Source organism: Canis lupus, chromosome 8, assembly GCF_003254725.2.
Source record: "Canis lupus dingo isolate Sandy chromosome 8, ASM325472v2, whole genome shotgun sequence".
NCBI classification, from domain to species: Eukaryota; Metazoa; Chordata; class Mammalia; order Carnivora; family Canidae; genus Canis; species Canis lupus.
In genome coordinates this window covers 65,613,288-65,633,803 of record NC_064250.1, presented here as the reverse complement: position 1 = coordinate 65,633,803, position 20,516 = coordinate 65,613,288, and the positions used below count along the sequence as shown (strand labels likewise).

General features: G+C 43.2%; 1 protein-coding gene across 8 annotated transcripts in view; it reads right to left on the bottom strand.

Annotated features, from left to right (window-relative positions):
• Positions 1-20,516, bottom strand: part of VRK1 (VRK serine/threonine kinase 1) — a 107,262-nt gene that overhangs the window by 62,978 nt on the left and 23,768 nt on the right. For 4 of the 8 annotated variants that reach the window (XM_049113453.1, XM_025442950.3, XM_049113454.1 and 1 more), the window contains exon 1: positions 13,272-13,408. The exons of the other annotated variants lie outside the window; for them this stretch is intronic. The gene's annotated coding sequence lies outside the window, so the exon portion shown is untranslated. Of the gene's footprint in view, positions 1-13,271; positions 13,409-20,516 lie in introns of those variants that run through there. 8 annotated transcript variants of the gene reach the window in all.

Here is a 20,516-nt window from a genome sequence, read left to right as displayed (position 1 = left end):
AGCAGGCCTCTACAAAGACAAATGAACCAGCAAATGACAGATTTCCTGTTCTATCATCCAGATAATTCCTGACTACTCTGCTTAGGGCACAATTATAGTACGTAAACCTGATATTCAAAGGTATACCACTTTCCAGGAGCACATATGCAAGACGCTCTAAAGGGAGACTGCAGAAATTAGAGCGCACTGGTCATGAACGACTTCTGATGATTCATGAAACTCTACACTGTATCTGTGACTCTTAAAAATTCAAGTAGGAACTGAAGTAAGGGGCAAGATAGCACAAGGCTTTCAAAAACTGAATTGGTATCATGAACCACGGCTTACTAAAACAGAATAATGAGTTCCTGGCAAAGGACAAAGCATACTAAGAAGATCAGAAGACCATGTTTGGGCAGGGACTTGCCAACGTGATCAAAAAAGCTGTATTTCATCAGTAGTTTAGATGAACATCTAAATGGCGTACTCATCACTACTGGCGATAGCAGAAAGCTGGGAGATTATCATGAATATATCAGATAGAATTCAGATCTAAGTAGAGTCTAACAAACCTAAATAACACTCTCAAACTAGATAGAATGATCTAACAAAAGAGAGCCAGACTGAAAATCAGAAAACATTTCATTCAAATCCTTCCTTTTACAGATGAAGTTGAAGCCAGAAGCGTTTAATAATAAGCCCAGTTCAGAAGGTGCATGAAAGGTAGGTTAAGGCTAGGAATACAGGAACCCTAACTCCCAACTGTGTCTACCTGACCAATGCTACCTGCTACTACTGGTATGGATACACATATGGGCGGGGGGGGGGGGATCTTGATCTCCCTACCTCACAACACACAAAAATCAGTTCCTGGAAACTCAGACCTAAATATGAAAGGTAAAATAATAAAACCAGTAGAAGATACCATAAAAAAAAAAAATCTTCATGACTGTGGGGTAGCAAAAGTAAACAGGTCACAAAATGCACTAACCATAAAGAAAAGATTGGTAAGATGGAATTGATTAAAATTTAGAATTTTAGTTTATCAAAAGACATGTTACAAGAGTGAAATGCTATGCCATAGGATAGGAAGAGATTTTTACAATTCATATATTCAACACAAAATTCATATCCAGAATATGTACAAAGACCAATATTTCAATAAGATGACATCCCAGTTTGTCAAATATGGGCAAAAAAAACTTGGTCAGTCTGCAACAGAGGATAACCAAATGGCTAACAAGTATATAAAAAGGTGTTCAAATTGTTTATCCAGGAAATGCCAATTAAAATTACATTGAGGGGACCCCTGGGTGGCTCAGTGGTTGAGCACCTGCCTTTGGCTCAGGTCGTGATCAGAGTCCTGGGATCGGGTCCCACATCGGGGTCTCCGCAGGGAGCCTGCTTCTCCCTCTGCCTCTCTCTCTGTGTCTCTCATGAATAAATAAATAAAATCTTTAATAAAATCACACTGAGATCTTCTACACAACCACGGAATGGTTAAAAAAAATTCTAAATGTTTAAATGACAGTATCAAGTAGAGGCAAGACTGCAGAGCAACGAGATCTCACATACATTGTTAGTAGAAGTATAAATTCATACAACCCCTTTGGAAAACTGTCTGGCAGCGTCTATCCATCAAAGCTGAAGATACATAAGTACTACGGCCAATAGTTTTATATACAACTAAAATGAATATATATGTGAACCAAAAGATAGGTACAAGAATGGTTACAACAGCATTTTCTATAACTGCTCCAAAGTAGATATTACTCAAATTCATCTACAATACAGTAGATAAACTGTGGTATATAATTTGTGATTTTTAGAAATGGTCACAAATTCTGACACCTCTCCCAGAAAGATACGAGGTCTATGTTCCTCTCTTGAATCCAGGCAGGCTGGTATCTATTTCAACCAACAGTATAGCAGAGTGATGTTATAGGACTCTCAAGGAGAAGTCACTCTCAGAAAGCTTCCTCTGGGAACCCAGTTGACATGCTGCAAAAACCCCAGGCCTAGTGGAGAATTCTACATGTAGGTGCTGTGGTCAACAATCCCAGACAATCATCTTCAAGACATCCCAGCTGAGGCATCATGCATGTGAGTGAAGGAGCCTCTAAATGATTTTAGACCCCAACCACTGTAGAGCATGGACAAGCTATACCCACCAAATTCCTAACCCACAGAATCCATGAGCCAATAAAATGGTGCTGTTTTACCCCACCAAGTTTAGAGTGGTGTGTTATGCAGTTATCAAAACCCAAAACTAATGTGTTATGCAGTAACAGATAACCAGAACAACAGAGCTAAAACAACGATCTACATGCAGCAAGGATGAACCTCAGACACAATGCCACATAAAAGAAGTTTGGGAAAAAGGACTATATACGGTATAATTTCTCTTAGTGAGCAAAACGAAGCTATAGTTAAAGAAGTCAGAACAGTGGTTACCTTAGGTGGGAGTGATTACTGGAAAAGGCACAACAAGGGCATCTGGAGAGCTGGAATAGTGAATGTCTTGCCCTGGGTGGTGGTGATTTTAGTGTGTTCACTTTGTTCAAAGAAAAAAAAATCGCTGATCTAGATCCTTGATACTTGCATTCTTGTTCCAGTATGTGCTATACTTCAGGTGGAAAAAAAATTTTCAGTAAAACATGATAAATAGATGTGAGAGTGTGAAGAAAATATGAAGGATAACTAATTTTCCAGGCATAACTGACTAGATAGTGCCATTAACTGAACAGTTAGATGACAGGGAAATACAAATGAGCAGAGAAAGCAGACCATGTCCTGTTTATTTTGTATTCAAGTACTTACCACAGTACTTCAGTCACTCCAGCCTCCAAGACATTCTTCTCATTTTCATCCTACCTTCTGCCCACCCTAACCTTGGAAACCTTTTTTTCCTTCCTTTCTCCCAGATGCCTCTTAATATGGAGGTTCACCAGGCTTCCATCTTCAATTCCCTCTTCAATCTGCATGCGCGCATGCACACACATGCAAACACATGGCCCGTGCTTCTGTATTTTCAATCTTTGTTGATGGCATCATCACCTACTCTTTCTTTTAGAAGAAACTTCTGAGTCAACCAAGAATACTGCAGTTAGCTAAATCCAATAAATTTAACAGCATAAACATAAGCTCCCATTTTGGACCCCAAAACAAATGCCTAAGAATAGGATAAAGATACAGCTTAGGGATGCCTGGGTGGCTCAGCGGTTGAGCATCTACCTTCAGTTCAGGGTGTGTTCCCAGGTCCAGGAATTGAGTCCCACATGAGGCTCCTGCAAGGGGCCTACTTCTCCCTCTACCTATGTCTCTGCCTGCCTCTCTCTCTCTTTTTCTTTCTGTGTCTCTGATGAATAAATGTATAAAATCTTTATTAAAAAAAAAAAAAGATACAGCTTAGACATATCTACTCAACATCATCCAAGTTTGATGTATGATGTGGTCAACAAGCTGATAATAAGAATATGTATGTACAGAGGTATTATTCTTCCCTACACTACTAGAATTAAAAGGCTGTATCCAAAACAAAAAAGTGATTCTATTTTTTTACTAATCAAACCAGCCTTAGAGTACTGCATTCAATCCTAAACACTACAGTTTAAAAATGGAATTAAGTCAAGGGAAAGCCACCAATGTGTGAAATGCCATGAAATCATGCCTTGTAAGGAACAGCTAATGAACTGGAGATGTCTCAACTCAGGAAGACTGAGAAAACCTGATGACCAAGTACTTGAAAGGATGTTACACAACAGAGATGCCGCTTATTTTGGTGTCTCCAAAAGACAGAACCAGATAGGAGAAATAATGAAGGTTTCCACTCAATAGAAGAAAAAGTATATGAACAGTCAAAACTTGATTAAGAACAAGATAGACTATCTCTAGAACAGTGATCCTCAATCTGGGATGATTTTGTCCCCACTGGCCAGGGATGCTGCTAAACACCCTACAATTCAGAGAACCCCTCCCCCAACTAAGAATGATCCATCTAAAATGTCAGTGGTGCCATGGATGAAAAACCTGCTCCAGAGGTAGTGAGTTCCCTGTCACTGGAAGTATTCCATTATAGACCAGACACTGTACTTATGAACACTCCATGACTTTCAAAAATGGTGGGAGATGAGCTGAAAAAAGATTTCCTGTTTCAAATAATTCTCCAGAGAAAAATATCTTCAGTATGTTAAAGCAACAATGATGATAGTGAAGATGATAAACACTTACTGTGGGCCAGGTGTTATACCAAGTAATTCAGATACACATCTCCCAGTTCATTCTCACAGCCACCCTGATATAGGCATTATTTTACCTTGATCTGATGGTAAAATCAGGATGCTCTAATGTCATACAGTGGTGAACATGTGAACTGAGAGCTACCTGACCTCAATCATATACATCACTGTCCAAAGCACAAACATTAGATGACTTTCAAAGCCTCTGTACACCAGAAAACAAATGAAGCAGCAGATCTTCTAGAAGTATTGGGACAATGTCTGAACAGGTTTGCACACACTGTAAACCTAGCTGGCTAGAAGAAAGAGGAAAGGATTATTTGAAGTAGTCCTGTGATGAAGGAGAGAACAATTATCCTGATTGTCCCCAATTGCCTACTTTGGTAAGAGCCAAGAAGCTCTTATATACCCATGGAATCTCAGTCAGAAGCTGAAATTAATGATGACATCCCTTTATCCAGAGGCGTGAAAGCTCAGGATGGACAGACGTTTGAACATCCCCGACTGGGAATCCTGCCCTTAACAAACACACTAGATGCAGATACATGGTTTCTTGGCTGCCTATACTCCCGCCCATCTGTCGGGATGGCAATGTGCCTGCTCACATGTTGGTCAAACTGTCACTAGGGCATAGGTGCCAAGCAATGATAGTTTTAAATGGGCAGCTTGCATAGCACGGTAAGAGCTTGCTCTTCTGCAGAAAAAAAAAAAAAAAAAAAAAAAAAAAGATCTCTGTGATAATATTGAAGGGTTGCAATCACAAATGAAATATTTCTTGGTCAGTCTCAACATTTTAGGGGGAAAAAGATCTAGACTGATAGAAAAGAATCAGACTGAAGAAATTAAATCAAATAGGAAAGGTACTTTGAAGACAAGCAGTTGCGCTAAAGCTTTTCACACTGCCAATCTTTCATTAACACACGTCACGGTGATCTCTTAAGGCAGTAAATCCTTGCTCAAGAAGTCATCATTGTTTTAAAAAATGGGTTGACATGCTTTTCCATGTTCTAAGCAAAAAAGCAGAAATGCATTGATATTTAGCAGTTTGCCTGACATTACGTTCTATTTGTTGGGTGATTATTTTTTAAATGACAGAAGTTCAATCAATATCCAAGATAATCTTTTAAATGCAAGAAAGAAAGCAGAAACCAAAAGAGATTTCCACAGATGAATAGGGGAAAAAGCATAATTTGTTCAGAGAAAGAAATCAAGAAATGAAATGGGTGCTAAGAACACAAAACAAAAACCGAATAATCTGGGTCACAAATTAATAAATAAGGACTCAAGGCCTGTCCCTGTCACAGCCCCCTGACTAGAGCAAAATGTTCCCAAAGTACATGTAGGTTCCTATTCTGACATTAAAGATGTTTCGCAAGGCTTGCGTGAAAAACCTAATGTTCTTATTGTCTGGAAATTCTTCCAGATTCTGGCCTTAGACTTGTCCTGAATGCTGCAATTGGAAACATGTGTCCATGTTTAGGCCTCAGTTACTCAGAAAGACAGCTGGCCCGCATTCTCTGTAGAGTTCTTCCTAGACAAGCAGCAGGACACACTGAGAGAATAACCCTCTCTGCCGTGATAAATAAAGGCGGTACCATTAACTTCCCTCATTGAACCAATTTATTAACTCTTTATGCTTTCACCATTTCAGGTGCTCACCTCTACGACCTTCAGGCTTGATAAGAAACGTCAACCTGTCAACAATGAGTCAATAGAAACTACTCTTCTTCCCACACGTAAAAATACCGAAAGTAGCATTAATTTAAGAGAGTCTGGAAGTGCAGCAGAGTTCTCTTTGCCAAAAACAGTGGCAAAAGCCTGAAATCTACCATAATTCTTCCAGAAAATACTAGGAACTTAATATTCTGACATTATACCACTTTTTGAGCTTTCCAGTAGACATCTGTGACACAAAGAGCTAAGTCAAAGGCCATGGTTATACCCTGTTCTTCCTGTGAACCTGTTACCACCACACAGGGCTTACAACAACCTCTATGAATGCCATTTCGACTCTTATCATTTTCCTGCTCAAGAACCCATACTAGCAAACACAACTAGTTAGAGACTATAATCTAGCCAACAGTTACATTCATGATGCAACTATATCCTTCATCTCCCTCCTCCCCTTCACTCGTCTTCTCCCCAAAACAGCCAGTTTTTATTTCTTCTAGGACTTGTCTTTGCTCATGCTATTCTCTAAAATGTTTTCCCCTCAAATCCATACATACTTTTTTAGACTCAAGTCATGTCATACTTTCTTAAATCTGTATTAATTTTCATACTTCATTGCATACTCACTTCCTACCTTCATTCTGATATGCAGTTTACCATGTATGGCCAATTGATTTTTTTTTTATAAAGGTAAACTGTGATTCAATGGAGCAAGGGTGGTCTTTTCAACTAACGGTTTTGGAACAGTTAGACATCCATAGGCAAGAAGAAAAGAAAACAAAGACTAAGACCTAAACCTCACATCCTGTGCAAAAATTAACCCAAAATGGATCACAGATCTAAATATAAGGCATAAAATTTTAAGTGTCTTTCTGACCTAGGATTAGGCAGAGTTCTGAGACAGCATGATGCCAAGAACACACTCCATACATCAACAAGTTAGACTTCATCAATTAAAAACGTCTGGACTACAAGACAGTATAGCAGATGAAAAGACAAGCTACAGACTGAGAATCACCTACCTAGCAAAGCACTTGTATTCAGAATATACAAAGGACACTCAAAACTCAACAGTAAGGAAACAATCCAATCACAAAATGGGCAAAAGATACGAATAGACAAGTCACCAAAAAAGAGAAGTATCAAAAAAGATAGAAGATGTTCAACATCATTAGCCACTAGGGAAATGCAAATGAAAGCCATGATAAGATACTACTACACACCTATTATCATGGCTAACATAAAAAACACTGCCAACCCCAAATGCTGGCGAGAATGTGATGAAGCTGCATCTCTCATAGAGTGATGATAGGACTGTAAAATGGTACAGCTACAGTGGAGACGTTTGGCAGTTTCTTAAGTTAAACATTCACTTACCCCACAACCCAACATTCGCACTCCTAGGCATCTATCCTAGAAGAATAAAAACTTATATTCACACTAAAACCTGTATATGAATACAGGCTTCCAGTTATAAAATGAGTCACAGGAGAGGTACAATGTAAAGAATATAGTTAATAATGTAACAGCGATGTATCCTGACAGATGGTAGCTATCTGGTGCAGGTAGCGGAATACTTAAACAAGACAAATCACTTTTGTACACCTGAAACTAAAGTAACATTGTGTCAACTAAAATAAATCAAGAAAAAGAAAAAGAAAAAAAAAAAAAAAAACCCTGAACGTGGGCTCAAAGTAGCTTTGTGTGTAACAGTCAAAAACTAGAAACAATCCACAGCTCCTTCCGTGGGTTAATGAAATGTGGTTAAATGAAATGTGGTTGTGCCACATTCACTGGACAAGCACAGTACCACTATCAAAACAAGGAAATCGACAGTGATACAGCATTGGTAATCAAACTATTTCGTCAAATTTCAGTTTTTACATTTTTATGTGTGTATATATAGTCCTAGGACAGTTCATCATGTGTAAAGATTTGTGCAACCATCACAACAATCAGGATACAGAACTGTTACTACATAGAAACTCCTTTGTGCGACCTCTTCATAGTTAACACACCACCCCCCAGCCCTAACTCTGAAGAAACTGATCTGTTCTCCAGATCTACAATTTTATCACTTTAAGAATACTACCAAAACAAAATGATACAGTCACACATCCTTTTGAGACTGGCTTTTTTTTCCCCCACTCAATACAATGCCCTTTAAGCTCCACCCAAACTGTTACATGTCCATAGTCTTATTCCTTTTTACTATGAGTGGGTGTTCCATTATATGCCTAGACCACATTTTATTTAACCATTTACCCGCTGAAGGACAGGTGTTGTCTTGGGGTTTCGGCTATTATAAACAAAGCTGTCATGAACATACATGCAGGTCTTCTAGCGATAAGTTTTCATTTCTCTAGGAAAAATACCCAAGAGTGTTATTGTTAAGTGTATGTTTAACTTTTAAGAAACTTCCAAACTCATTTCCAGAGTGGCTGAACCATTCTACATTCCTAACAGTAGCAATGAGAGATAATGTAAATTTGAAAGTCACAATTTCTAAAATATGCTCTGAAGGCCCCAAAAAAAAAAAAAAAAAAAAAGTAAGAATAAGCCTCTTAAATGTCATAACCTGAGCTTAGTTTATAAAAAGTGAATTTTTAAAACCTTTATCTTGATCCCCAAATAATAGACTTTTTTATTACCTCTAACAATTTATACTTAGACATAATCCCTTTGTTGCTAGTTCAGTTGCCATATTATAAACTGCAATAAGAAGTGAAAAAAAGAGGCAATATTGCCAACAGAAACAGTACAAGTTTGTTTCTATGTCTTCCAGACATAGCCTGTGAAGACTGAAGTTGTTTAGGCACTTTCCAACTCTTAGTATTATGAAATGTGTTCACAATGCATTTATACATAGTATTATCAAACAATGGCACTTGTTCAGCTGTAACTTGGTAAAACAACTGGAGAAAAGCAATTAATATGAAATAAAGCTGAGGTTATCTTAGCTGTGAGATTTCTAACTTCATGAGTTTTAAAAATTTTAAATATAATTGATAAAGATGGATAATGAAGTCTCTTTTGGGGTTCTTGAAACAAGGAGCTAGCTGTGGAACAGACATCCACATGCAAACATCAGGATGACAGCCAGTCTGCAAAGAGATGAAATAAATGCACAAAAAGAACTCTAACTTCCCCGAAAGAGCGTGGGGGCAGGTGCGGGGTGGGAGGGGGACATACTCTGCTGTCCTTGTTCCTAATAACTTTCCTGTTCCTCAGTCCCTTTTGGGACCAACTAAATAGTGAAGTCATAAAACAAATGTGTCTTTCCAATGAAATGCTATTTGCTTAAAAGGTATAGGACAGAACACTCCTAATCTCCCAACTAAGAACCTTGCAATTTAATTATATGACTCCACCTACTACACCATCCCACTTAATGTATATATCTTAATATGTACATATGTTTAAAATTCATCCTAAATATTAGCCAGTGTGAACAGTGTCTATCTTAAGTTTCAAATCCTAGAGTACTGGTTCCCATCCAATGAGCCAGAAATCCATGGATAGAGGAGTTATTGCAAAGAATCATCAAGATACATGTGTCTACATGAATAAAGAAACAATATGATTCACACTGTATTTTTCCAAGTTAATAAAGATTGCTGTGGCTAATAAATTTCTTAATAAATTTACTGGAGAATGGTACTATTAAGTAGTTTATCATTAGTGATTTTTGATGAATATTAAAAAGCTCTTATCTAGGCTCTCTAGAGAGTGTTCCTTTTTTTTAAAGATTTTATTTATTTATTCATTCATTCATTCATAGACACACACACACACACACACAGAGGCAAAGACACAGGCAGAGGGAGAAGCAGGCTCTCTCTGGGGAGCCCAATGTGGGACTCGGTCCCGGGACCCTGGGATCACACCCTGAGCCCAAGGCAGACACGCTCAACCACTGAGCCACCCAGGCGTCCTGGGAGCATTCCTTTTTGAAAGGGCTGCCCATAAGTCATCCAGAACAAGAGTAGTAGACTGTACTTGGTTTGAGCGCAGAGATATAACACAGGCATACTTGGGAAAGTGCATGAAATTACTTCAAAACAGCAACCTCAATGCTAGGTAAATAGAATTCAGAAACCAAAGTGGAGAAAAGTTAAAGGGCACAGCCCTCCTCCCCTGTTTACAGTGCCTAGTAGCAACATATTCACAGGAATTTGTCAAGGGGCCAAAGGTATTCTAGAATACAAACCTATCCCAGCTAAGCGCTTTGTCAGGATTGTCACCTTTCTGAATTAGTGTTATAGCTTCTTAAAAATTCCGTATTTTCTAAATTGTATCAATAATAGTGTAGTTTTTCAAATGTGTCCTATACATATACGGGCTTCTTGTGCACTGAATGCCAACCAACTGAAATCAAAAGAATGACCTCCATTAATTTAAAACAAAGAAAACGTGTTTGCACAAAATACTCCAATGGCAAGAAGAGACTGTACCTAGCCCAGGTCCTGACACACAGTACGCAGGCACGTGATATCTGGTGAATAAATGAATCCATTTCGGCCCTACTCTGAAAAATAACCTCGGCAAGCACGGAAAAATATCCTACCACTCCAAAAAATACCCTCCAGTCCCAGTCAGTTACCAATCCATTCTCATAACCCAACAAGACCAATTTGCATGAAAGCCTTACCCACACACACCGAGGCAGCACTTAATTCCCATTAGGTTCACTGCCTGATACATGGCGTTATCTGCACTTGCCCATTTGCATAAATTCAGGACTCACCCTTCATTTGCTATAAGGTGAATTTTAAAGCTTCCAGTAAGTTTGATTTTTCAAATCAAAAATCCTTTCAAAATTTTATTTTTCAAATCAAAATTCTATTCACGGTACACCGTATCCTACCAGGGATGACTTTAAGGCAAAAATACACAGTTGTCAAAATAAAAATCTTATTTTTTTTTCTCTTCTACACATCTAATACATTCACTTATATGTTTACTATTTCACATTAGTTCTCAAATACAAAAAAAAAAAAAGTGGCCTATTTAAGAAATTTTAGGGTCTGTCAACATTTGGAATGTACTGCTGTTTTTATATATATATTTGCATCCTGGAATAAGACTTAGCCTAAGCTTTCCACAGAACCATTTCCTGGGCACTTAGTAACTTATTCTATGCCAGGTTCTATGCTTGACACATTACTCCATTATCCCATTTGTTTAACAAATACCCTCTTACAATTTTTGCAGTACTAAACAAGAAGCCAGTACCCTATAAACCTGATATCTGTACCAGATACTAGCACTAAATTTACCAGTGATACTTCATGTAAGTTTCTTGTTATTAAATTCAGGTTGTTTTACTGTATTAAAACAGAATCGGATCAGCAATGTTGAGATGCACAGAGAATAACCATCTGTGATCGCTTCAGCGGAGAAAGCTATTATTAGGTGACTACTTAAGTTACATTCCCTTCTATGGGGAGATGAACACAACCTTATCTATCCAGAAATTTAATTCCAATTACTACACGCCACTTTGAACAGCATAATCTAAATAAAATGATGATATAAAGAACCCCCGCTTCCTTCTGAAATTGCTTTAAAACTGTAGATTAAAATCTCCTCCCCACCCCAAGATCTGCTCCGCATATCATAAAAAGGTCTTTTTTTTTTTTTTTTTTTTATATAAAAAGGTGTCTTGATTCTGAACTTTGAAAAAATAAATGGGGACATTTTTCCCCCTTGTGAATTCAGACACAACAGACCATTCTAGTTTAAAAAAAAAAAAAGAATTAATGAGGCTCTTCAAAAGCTTCCCCGAAACCACCACCCCAAGAGCAAAACTAGGATTTTCCAAGTCGTTCCAAGAGAGGGAGATTGGGGGGGGGGGGGGGGGGGGGGAAGGCCCCATACAAAGAAAACAAAAAAGGAGTCGCTTGACAAAGAAGAAAGTTGAAGAAGGAATGGCCTCAAAAGGAACCTAGGGTCTTAAAAAAAAAAAAAGAAGAAGAAAAAGAAAAAAAAAGAAGAAAAAAGAAAAAGGAAAAGGAAAAAAAAAGAAAAAGGAAAAGGAAAAAAAGGAAAAGGAAAAGGAAAAGGAAAAGGAATAAAAGGAAAAACAAAAAAAGGCACCTAGGGTCTGCCTCTCAACCCAAGGACTCGGGGGCTGCACGGGATTTAACTACATCACCACCTAAGAGTTTGGAGACCAGAGCCAAAAACTCCTCGGGCGGTGGGAAGAGCAGCGCGCTGCCCTCAGGCACCTGCATCCCTAAGGATGCTACGTGTGGGCCACGGAGAGAAGCCGCAGGAGGCACCGAGCGCAGCGCACGCAGGGGCTTTATTTGGAACCTGAAGGGCCCTCGGGGCTCTGCCGCCTCGCACCGTGCCCGCCAGGCCAGCTCCTGCCCGGCCTGCCCCGACACCGACACCGACACCGACAGCTTGGCAAGGGGGCCTGTCTCCGACCTGGGGGTTCCCGGGCCCCGAATGTTATCCTGGGGGGGGGGGGGAATGGAGCCGGGGGTGGGGGTGGGGGTGGAGCCGGGCTCGGGGTTGGGGTGATGGAAGCGGGTAGGGGGGTGGAGCCAAGCGGGGGTGGGGATGGAGCCGGGCGGGGGGGATGGAGCCGGGCAGAGGGGGTGGAGCCAGGCAGGGAGGGGTGGAGCCGGGCGGGGGGGGTTGGAGCCCTGCGGGGGGGGGGGGGGAGATGGAGCCGGGCAGGGGGGATGGAGCCGGGCACGGGGTGGGGTGGGGGGGGAGATGGAGCCCGGCAGGGGGGGATGGAGCCGGGCAGGGGAGGGTGGAGCCAGGCAGGGGGTTGGAGCCAGGCGGGGGTGGGGGGAGATGGAGCCGGGCACGGCGGCGGGGGGCGGGGGGGAGATGGAGCCGGGCGGGCGGTGGGGGCAGGCTCCTTCTCCCCCCGCCCCCCCCGCCCAGCTCTCAGGCCAGGCGTCACCTCCTCTGGGATGCCCTCCCTCCTCCCCCCCCGCCCCGGTCTCCCGGGCCTACAGTCGCCCGTCCCGGTATCAGGGTCTGCAAACTGTAGCACCTGCTTCTTTCCATTCGGTGCCTCCCCTCCCGAATGGGAGCTTCGCGATGCCGGGCGGGTCCTTCCCCGAGACCCGGCCCCGAGCGCCCAGGACGCGGGGAGGTCGGAGCGCGCGCGTGCAGCTAGGCCTGGGCCTGGGCCTGGGCCGGGGCGGGGGGGGGGGGGGTGCGGCAGGTGCAGGAAGCCGGGGCCGCCGCGGGGCCCGAGGGGAAGCGGCAGGAAGGGACGCCCGCGCCGCGGCGCCGCCCGAGGTCACGGCCCCCGGCCGCCCCGCCGCCCCAACGCCGGCCCAGCGCCAGGCCGCCCGGCCGCAGCCCCTCGCTCGGCGCCCGCGCTCCCGGACAGCCTGCCCGCGGCCTCCCTACCCCGAGCCGGAGCAGCGTCGCCTTCTACACTGTACGAACTTCCCGCCGCTTTCGCCGACTTGCGACTCCGCGGCGGCGTCGGCCCCGGCACACCCCGCAGTACGGAGCCCGCTCATTGGCTGAGGGCGGGCGGCGGAGGCGGGGCAGCCGGGGAGCGGGGCGGGGCCCGCGCCGCCTCCGCAGGCATGCCGGGAGTTGTGGCCCGGCGCTCCCGCTGCATGCTGGGAAATGGAGTCTTTCCGAGGCTCGGGGCGATCCGGGTCTCTCTCTGCGTGTCCGCCTGGGTTTCCAGACAAGTGTGGTTTCCTACCTGCCGGTAGGTCCTATCATATACTGTACCCTTCGATGCTGTTGGAACCGGAGTAGATATTGCCAGTGTTCCCAGTGGCTTGATTTATCACATAAGTGTATTGCAAAGGGTTGGGTGTAAAAGAAGCCCTATAAGTCCTGGGAGCTGAGGGTCTCCTGTGCCTCCTGAGGCTTGCGTTTTCCCACCTTCTGCTCCCCCAGCAGCTTGGTTCAGAGTCCTATGGCCAGGGTCTGGAAGCAAACAGCCCACAGTGCACACCCTAGCTCTCTCACTTTGTAGCTCTGTGATCTAAGGCAACTTACTTGACCCCTGTGAGTCTTGCTTTCCTGTTTCTGTCAGGATTAAATGAGATGATCTTAGACAGTGCTTTGCATACAGTAGATGCTCAATAAATAGTAGATAGCATTAATATTATTCTGCCCAACGATTGTCCTACATCTAAATCCTAATTGTCTTTCAAAGCCTGCTTCAATGTCTACCTAACCTTCTGTAGCATCTCATCTATAATTCTCTTATGCCATGGTTTCCATTGTGTTTACAATAAACTGTCTAAGCCTCCATCATCCATGCAGCTGTAAGCTTACTGCAGACTGGGACAACGTTCTAGCTCAAAAGCACCAAAGGCGTAGGCAGAAGGATATTGGTGAGGAGGGTCGTTGATGAGGTATTCCCCTGGATCTTTGTTGACAAGGTCACCTCCACCAGGTGAGTCCCTCACTTGAAGGACACTGCCCCTGGGCCCTCCCCTCCAGCTTGCAGTGACAGCTCCCTCCCTCCTCAGATCTGCAGATTAGCACCTCTACTACTCTGAACCGGGAGTTACTGCCCCACTCCTGTGCTTCCCAACCCTAAACCTTTGTTAATAGTCTCCTTGCAAATAAACCCTCCTCAGATCATTTTATCTCAATGTGTCATCTGCTTTCTGTTGAGACCCTGAAGGAAGCACATGCACAAGGTGAGTACTTGATGAATATTTGTCGGTAAAGAGGTCTCAAGATTCACACATCTCATGGGTGTTGAATTCCCTAGCAAGAAAATGTGCCCAGAATCCATTGAGAAAAAGAGACTCTAAACACACACACACACACACACACACACACACACACACACATCTGGGTGTTAAGAAGACTTGGAATAGGACTTATCTGTCACATTGTGACCATGTTCCCCTAACCTCACCATACACATACAGAAGAAATCTCCCTGCTTCCACCCTGGGTTGACAATTGGCTGTCGTTAAAGCACAATTAAGTCAACAGCAGTACATGGAGTATTCCAAGGTGAGAATGGAACATATTTCTTCTGGAGCTCATGATTACATCACCCTCAGTTGGATGGCTTACTGTTAAATGCTACTTAAATGCAGCTATGTTCCAAGGCAGTTGCTAACACCTCCAACACCACCCACACATGCTGAGATGTCCTACCAGTGCAAAGCATGGCAGGGGACCAGTCCAAGCTGCCGTCATGGAGACAGCGTGTCTGAAATGCTGTAGATAGGGATACACCCCCTGGGACGGAGGAGATCCTCAATGAATTTTGATGATTTGATAGCTTGGTATCAAGATCAGGGTTGTGCAGAAAGTTGACCAGCGATAACTTGCTATGGCTGGGTTTTAGAACTTAAGAATTGAACTAAAGAGGAAAGGTCCATGCATATAACCCTGCCATCTACGCAAAAACATCCACAGTCCAAATGTTTACTGAGCACTAACTCTGAGCCAGGGAATAAGCTAACCTCTGAGGACTCTGAGGATTCTGGTGTAACTAATGTTTAAGGGGCCTCTACCACGGGTTAGACACTGTGCTTTTTCATATACATTCAGGTCTTAAATTCAGGAACAATACATTCAGGAAAAAAATCTCAAAGGCTAAATTATTCCAGGCCCTCTGAATCTACTAAGAATGGTTTTCACTGCCCCGTTTATGCACAGCTCCAGTACATTAGGAAACTTCTAATAAAGAAATAATTTCAATGCAGGAATAGAGATTTGTACACAAGGCTGTCATAGTCAGCTAATGGGGTTCCTGGCTGACAGATCATCATAGATAAAGTGGGGTGACCCATAAGTGGGTTCAGCTCAATGAACAAAAACTTTCCAGCTTCCTAGCAAGACAGACCAGCCGAAAATCTATGTGTGGGATCTGTATAGATTTGTCAGATAGCCAGGCCCCAGATTGCCCTTTTTTATTTCCAGGAGCCCAGCTAGCTCTTGTAATCCTCATACAAAGGCACAGAAAGGTAACAACAATACAACAGAGCACTTTGACAAAGAGAGAGAAAATGTTGGTATTGGCTAGACAGTGGCAGAAAAGGTCTGTGAAGTTCAATATGATAGCCACCAAGAGGAAATATTGCCCTGGCAGGCTGTCTAGCAGTTTCTGGTTCTGCTGATGAGTCAGTGCATGAGTCCCGGTCCCTGTTGTTTTCATCCGTAGAATGGGGATAATCATCCTGGGCCAACCAGTTCTCTGCCTTCCCAGGGCTTTGAGAGGGCTTTGATCTACCAGGAACAAAGCTGCTAGGGTGTCATTAGTCAGTGTAGGCAACCTAACAACAACCCAATGAAATATTACTTCCTGGGAAGAGGGAAAAGGAAGAGGAGGCAAGAGTAGAATGTAGACAATGGTCTTCTGAGTACCCTGCACCTGGTGCTGAGAGCTGGTATTTCCATTTTAGCAAGGACTGTTGAGCATCTCCCCTGTGCCAGGCACAGTGTCCTCAAGAAATCTGTAATCCAGTGGGAAAGCCAGACATGTCTACAAATTCCAGGAGCTGTGATTTTTTGAGCACGTATTATGTGCTGGGAAAACTATCCCTGGTAACCCTGAGAGGTAAATAACATAATCCCTGGTGTCCAGGTAAGTAGACGAAGCCCCAGAGAAACGAACTGATGTGTTCAATGTCACTGCTGGTGACCAATAGAGCTGTCTGACTCCATATCCATCCTGATATTACAGCTGATGTTGCAAAAGCTAATGATGTAAGGAGTAACTGGTGGCACACAGACTCCACGTAGTGAGAACGCAGAAAGCAGAGCCAGTTGCTCTGCCAGGCTTCATAGACAAGGTGACAGACATTGATCTAGTTGGTCTATTGAACTAATCTGGTGACGTCCACAATAGTAGAGACAGGTCCTTTTAGATTTAATGACACAATAATTGATGAGTATAGATTATTCTGAGGTCAGAAGTGTATAAAGGGGGTTTTAAAGGCCTAGGAAAATGTTTCCTCCTCCTCCTCCTTTTCCTTATCCTGATAATGATGATGTCAACAACGACGACGACGACGATGATGGAGGTAATGGTGATGATGACAGCTTCCATTCATTATATCAAGTATTTTCCAGGAATTGTGCTAATACTTTACAAACAAAATTTCAAGACATTTTCACAATAGCCCTTGGAGGTTGGTATTACTACCCCTTCCCCCACTGCAGAGATAAGGAAACTAAAGCTCAGAGAAGGTAAGTAACCAACTCAAGGTCACACACCTAGTAAGTGATGCAGCTGGACTTTTTTTTTTTTTTAATTTATTTATGATAGACATAGAGAGAGAGAGAGAGAGGCAGAGACACAGGCAGAGGGAGAAGCAGGCTCCATGCCGGGAGCCCGACGCGGGACTCGATCCCGGGACTCCAGGATCGCACCCTGGGCCAAAGGCAGGCGCTAAACCGCCGAGCCACCCAGGGATCCCCTGCAGCTGGACTTTAAGCCAAGGTTTCAACCAACTCCGAAGACCAAATGTTTAACCACTCCTCCTGCAGTGCACTAACCGTTCATCATTTCATGTGTTTCTATCTCCCGAGCTGGTTTTCAAGACACCATAGTTATTTGTCTTCCCCAAGTTTTAAGAAATTAACGGTACAGGAGAATCTAATGTGTGTACCTCCAGGAATGACTGCATGGTTTCTCAATGGTGCTGGTTCGCCAGCTCTCAGCAGAGGATATTGGTGGATGGGTTGCTCTCAGCCTACTTGGGAGGAGTGACAGATAAAAGCTACTGTCACTCAGCACATGTTTCTACCATCTTCTACTGCCCCTTCCTACTACAGAGGCTGCAAAGCTAAAACCTGCATTTCCCAGACCCCCTAAGTGCTTAGGGCCCTAAATGTATATTATGCTCCATCAGGTGAGATTCCTTAGGAAGATTTGAAGGCAGAAGTGAGGCATCAACACAGTCACGGAGTCTTGGGATTTTTTGCCACCATGTTCCAATTCCATGTGTCTTATTTCGTTGTCAGAAGACAGTTGCTCTGGTGGCAGGTGCAGTTGTGAGTACATGTAATAAAGACTTTAACCTTGCCCAAAAGGAGCTCTGACCTTCATCCCAGTGTCTGGGAGATAATCTCTAAGACCTTGAAATCTCATGCTTGATAGGAGTGTCTCTGTTTGCCTGGAAGCCTTGGGTCACAAGATGGTCTAATAAAATGGTTTAGGGTAGGGCCTGGCTATGCTGGAAGAACCAACAACACAGTGTATGGCTGGTGCTTTGGGTCAGGCAATATCAGTCAACTTCCAGAGGGACTAGAGATCGGCCACATGGGCAATCAATCATATCTTTGTGCAGAGCCCCAATAAGAACTCAGGACATGGAGGCTTGGGTGTCTGGTTGGCAATACTGGAAGCATTGTCATGTACTGATACTGGGAAGTAACGCTGTCCTAACCCCAGCAGAAGAGGACAACTGAGGCTCTATATTTGGAATCCTCGGTTCTGCTCATTCCCTTGGCAATTTTAATCTGTATCCTTTCCCTGCAATAAACCCTACCCACGAGTATACCGTGAATTGGCTAGAATTCTCACAGCTCTATTTAAACTTGCAAGTCCCAATGGCAGCCTCCTCGTCCTTCCTCTCTTTGACTGTAGCAGAACAAGTGGCTTCCCTGGCAAGGTGGTTCTGCAGAGTTCCAGCTAGTTGGACTAGTTTGGCCCTTCAGTGATTTTATAAAGCACTAACCTCTTATATTAAATCCCTTTGTGCTTAAAATACCCAGAATGGTTGTTGTGTTAAACTTTAATACAGAACAGGAGCTGGCCCTGATAAAAGACGTCTCGTATCAATTCTAACATGCAAACTTTTCAGTCTTTAACATCTCTGAAATCAGGATATGTCTCACAATCAATGCCAATTGTAATTAACAGCGATTTCATTTTTCCTTTATCAGAAGCACATAACATAATGGGGCATATTGTGATTGGTGGATTTGAATAAACTCCAGGGTACCTGGTGCTTGCTTCATTAGAACTTCTCTCCAGATCATCTCTCCTGTTCACTCTACTTCCCACATTGCACACTGGATCTGACACCCCCAAACTCCTAGAGGCATGAGCATTTCTCCTTTCTCCCACTCCACACTTTCTGAAAGTGAAAACAAATGTCCTCAGAGAGAGAAGCAGTGTGGTAATATGATAGCAGCATGGGTTTTGTAGATGAGATAGACCTGAGTCTGGAACCTCCCTCTTCACTTAATGCCGTGTGACCTTGTAGAAATTATTAACCTCACTGAGCCTCTTTCCTCACCTGGTGCTGCTCACAGTTGTTGGGATCAGATGGGGCAGTGTGTGCAAAAATCTTGCCCCTGCGGCCACTCAGTAAAAGTTGCTTTTCTCCTTCTATTCATCCCTCTCTTTCTTCTCTCCTAAACATCATGAGGTCCACAGCTGTCATCATTGATTGCCAGTGGCTAGCTATAGACTCAGGCCAAATACACATACATGCTCTCATAAGCTGCCAGGTTACAAACTAGGAAAGGAAGGAGTGCTCTTCCAAAAAAGCAAATTGTTGCTTTGCTTTTCAACCATCCACCTTTTATTATGTTTTGATTTCAGGGCTGCTCCGAGATTCTGGGACAAAAGGCACTGTATATGAATATTGTTATAAGACTCGAAGGGCTCTGAGCAAAACAAAACCGTTTTATCACAAGAGAATTGGAGAGACTTGTTGCCCAGTACAGTCACCGCATGGAAAATGCATTTTTCCCATATTCCACACATCATCGCCATCATCACCATCCTGCTTCAACTACACACACCCATAGCCTGTCAATCTATAGGCAAATATTTTTCAATAATAGTAACTGAAAGATGGGGCACCTGGGTGGCTCAGTTCATCGAATGTCCAACTCTTGATTTCGGCTCAGGTCATGATCTCAGGGTCCTGAGATGGAGCCCTGTATCCGGCTTTGTGCTCAGCAGGGAGGCTGCTTGAGGATTCTCTCTCTCCCTCACCTTCTGTCCCTCTCCCTGCTAGTGCACACACGTACATGTGCTTTCTCTCTCTCTAAAATAGAATAAATAAATATTTTTTTAAAATAACTGAAAGATTTTAACAGTTGCCATGTGCCAGGCATGGTCCTGAGTATATTATAGCTACATCCCATTTAGTCTTCCCAGGAACTCTGTGAGATAAGTACCATTATTAACCTATTTTACCGGCAAGGAAACTGAGTCTTGGAGTGCTTTGGCAACGTGTTCAAAGTCATATAGCTGGTGAGTGTATGGAGACAGATTTGAACCCAGCCGTACGGTGTCAACGATGATCCTCTTCCTGTATGTCAAAGGGAATGTGGTATCCCACAGTGAACTGGCACATGACCCCTGATCTTCAGACATCTGGGGTCTGATCATTGAGTTAAGTGTCAAGGTCCGCAGCGGGAGAAATCTGAGTGGGCCAGGGCTCTTTGGGAAGACAGAGTACAGGGGCTACATTTTGTTAGTATGAATTACTTGGCTCCCTCTCCTTCTCCCCACTAATATCTCTGCGCCCTGCAGTTTCTCCCTGGTTCAGGCAGCAAGGACATTCCAATTCTGTGCCTTGGGGGCAGAAAGCCACGAGGAAGAGAGCCAGAGAACAGAGAGGGTCATTCTCAGCTTTGGAAATTTTAAAATACACTTTGCAAAGTCATGGAAGAAGCAATACAATTCAGAGATTT